Genomic DNA, 3696 nt, shown 5'->3' with positions numbered 1-3696 from the left:
TAATGGTTGTACCAGTCTGCAATCCCACCAGCAGTGAACTAAGGACCATATGATCTCACCTTTAACAGGAAGCTAAACAACAAAACAAACAAGCAAGCAGGAAAAAAAACAAAGACTCTGAAATAGAGAACAAGGGGATAGTGACCAGAGGGGAGAAGGAAGGGAAGTTAAGGGGAAAAAGGGGGAGGAATTTGGAGGAACAAATAGGAAGGACACAGGGACGAGAACTAAAGGGGGTGGAAATGGGAGGGAGGTGGGGAGCAAGGGGTGGGGGAGGCTGGGATGGGAAAAATAGACAAAAAACTGTACTTGAAAAATAACTAAATAAAATTAATTTTAAAAAAAAGATGATTTATTCCAGGTGTCAAATACATTTTGCATGCCACTGCATGAGATCAGATAAACAGGTCAAGGGGAAGAAGGAAGTTAATGCTTGTGTTCAGTCTGCCATTTTGAATCAGAAGTGGGTATATGAGGAAACAGAGAAATCAGGAGGTTAAATAACTTTTCAAAAACAACGTAAGTCAGTAGTAGGACTTGTGTCCCATTCCATTACTTTTAGCCAGATTTGTCTTTGCACTTGGTGTCACTCATCCTGTAGAGGATATCCACATACTCCAGCCCTGCCAGTCCCTCTCTGCACAACTTCCCAGACTGCTTTAGCCCAGAGTCCTCTCAACTCTCACACATGTTTATCTTCATCTAGCATTTTTCATATTGTGCCTGTATTTGGCTTCCACTTGGATTACAAGCTCTTTAAGAATAGGGACAATGTCTTTTGGACCGCTGCATCCCACATAGTGCAGAGCCCACTTAGCATAGGTTCCCAGGGGTGCTTGCCGACAGACATGGTCGTGGTAAGACGGCTAAGGAGGGTTCAACCTCAGTGGTGACCTACTAGGAAGGTGATTTTTTTTAATGGCCAGACTAAAAAGTAAACTCTGAAATTGCCATGCTTTTTACCTCTTACTCAAAAGTGAAATATGGCCCTGGTCCAGTGTGGCTCAGCTGGTTGGGCATCGTCCTGTAAACCAAAGGGTGGCCAGTTTGATTCCCGGTCAGGACACATGCCTATGTGGTTTTGGTCTCTGGTCAGAACAGCTATAAAAGGCGACCAACCAATATTCCTCTCTCACATTGATGTCTAAATCCTCTCTTTATAAAAGCAATGAAAAAATGTCCTTGGGTGAAGATTTAAAAGACATACAAATATAAAGCAACAATTTTTTTATGGTAGCTTAATTACACAACAACTCTAAAGGAATTTCCAAAAGCATCATTACAGATGTGTTCTGTGCAAAGGCAAGGTCATTGGCATAGGCATGTAGCCTTCTTCAGAGGGAGTACTCCAAAAGATCATACTCTTTGGATCTGCTGGTTTGGTTGCCTAAATATCCTAAGGTAATGCTATTTTCTTAAAGCCCTAAGTCACACTCAAGGCATTGGTTCCATCTGAAACCAGAGACTGAGACAAAATTGTGTTTTGCTCTCTGGTATTTTGGAGAAAGTCATTGTTGTAATCAGACACCTTCTGTTCAAATGTTGCTCAACTTCAATTCCAGAGAAAAATAGAAAAGGGTAGGGTAGCCATGGCTGACAGGAGAATATTAATTTATATCATTAAGATCTGACTTTTTTAAAAATCTGGACACACAACTGAACAGATTCAGAAAATGATGGGAGAAGAAAGAGCTGTACAAATTGCACCTAAAAAAAATGTTCCCTTTGGAAAGATAAGGATGAATTTTGATAAAGTCAGTTATCAAGTCTTGATGGGGTGGGGAGGATAAGCTGAGGCTTGTTGAACAAACATGAATTCTAGCTATTCAAGAATACTAAGTTTAGAATAAATAATAGGGAGATAGTCTTTGAACAGAAGGAAGTGAATACCCTTCTGGAATCTATTAGCTTAAGAGCTGGTACTGGCTAAAATACAAGTAGATTGCAAAGAGGTTCAGTTCTTTCATGGATGACAGGTATAGCATGGGTTATTGAGGGAGGCCAGGGTGATCGGTCACTTCTCTGACCCCTGAGGCTGATGACTGTGGCATCCCAGCCCTCTAGGACTCACTCCCTGAGTCCTCGTCAGAGACAGTCTCCTGGACTAGGAGGACCAAGGGACTGGCCCAGGGGCACAATTCTAATGTTCTCATGTTTCATCTTACTAGGTTAAATATTAACTTTCAGCCTGAGGTGTCTGTCACCAAATCATCTGTCTTGGTAAATGCTGGTGGGGTCTCAGCATTGTGAGGAGGCCATGAATCTTCCCTGCCGACAGTGAGAATATCCACGCCGAGCTGCCATAGAGATTTCTGCTTCCCACAATGTTTATGACAGTAAATTAGGCTACAGAGTGCACCAAAGATTGTTTACATAACCCCTGATACCTGGTATATTTGTCAGCCCCACTCCAGGGACTGTGACTTTTGTAGAGCCAGGACATGTTTAAAATATAAGGCTATAGATAATATATAAAATTATCAGAGTGCTTTGCAAAAACTCACACTGATTTACTTGGAACTTTCCCTTAGGTCTCATCTCTTTTCTTTCCTCCTTTTTCTCTTTGGTCTTATCACCATCAAATCCTTTCCCTTGGGTTTCTTTGTTGGTTTCAATTCCATACCCAGAGTAAGTGAGATTTTCCCTTTATGGGTATCATTGGATCCTCTGCTTGTCTCCTTTTATAACCATTTTCTTAGGAAGCTCAGCTACGCAACTTGACTATGTGTGCAGTGGTTTCCACGTCTGTGGACCCTGCAATAACTCTTAGGCAAACTCTTTGCCTTGTTTCCAGTTGCTTCTCCATAGCTTTATGGTTATACTTACCTTACGAGTTTAGTCTTCAGCAGAAGTCCCATGTTTTAAAACCTGGTTATAAAATGGGGAGACAGATTGCCCCATAAAACAGTCTCTGTCGAGTGTCATTCCAACTGAAATAGAAACTTTTGGGAAAATACTTATTCATGTCATGTACTTATCAAAACACAACTTTGGAACTTGTGTGTGAAGACTTTATTGAAGGGATATTTGTCCTTTGACAATATAATATAATTTTTTTAAGCTGAAGTTGTCTGGTTTATGTTTACGTCTGGTAGTATACTAGCCCTTAAAGATTTAGGAAGTTCCAATCTTTATATAATTCTTACTTCTACTGAGGTAAAAATTTTCTCAATGTTTTTCATTTCTTTGACGTAATTGAGTGACTACTTTGTTCTCCAACCTGCAGAAGAGTTGCTACTGCGATGAGTGATACACAGTTAACATTATTGAAATGAGTGCTTGGTCTCGAGGAAAATTTTGATTCCTTGATTCTAATAATTCATCATAACCATTTGTTTTATAGTTTTGAGCAAGTCAGGACTAATTAATGGTTGTGAAATTTTAAATTTGGTGCTCACTACCTGTGATTGTTTGTTTTTGATGGAATGAAATAAAATAGAAGAGCATGGGTATAGTTTTTAAAAAACTTTATTGAGATATAAACATATATCTCAATAAATATGAAGTTTTTCTACTTTTTTTGATATATTGAGATATAGTTGAAATAAAAGAGAATGGGGTAATGGACAACAGAATTGAATTCTAGTTTTTTTTAAGATGTAGAAAACCACAAGATAACTGTGCTTCTACCCTATGAATGAAAAAAGCCTGGATAATCAACATAGTAATGCTTTCCTTAAATTCATAACAGAGTTA

Source organism: Artibeus jamaicensis, unplaced genomic scaffold (assembly GCF_021234435.1).
Source record: "Artibeus jamaicensis isolate MK-2021 breed Jamaican fruit bat unplaced genomic scaffold, CSHL_Jam_final contig_465, whole genome shotgun sequence".
In the NCBI taxonomy this organism is placed as follows: Eukaryota; Metazoa; Chordata; class Mammalia; order Chiroptera; family Phyllostomidae; genus Artibeus; species Artibeus jamaicensis.
This window is presented reverse-complemented; position numbering follows the sequence as displayed.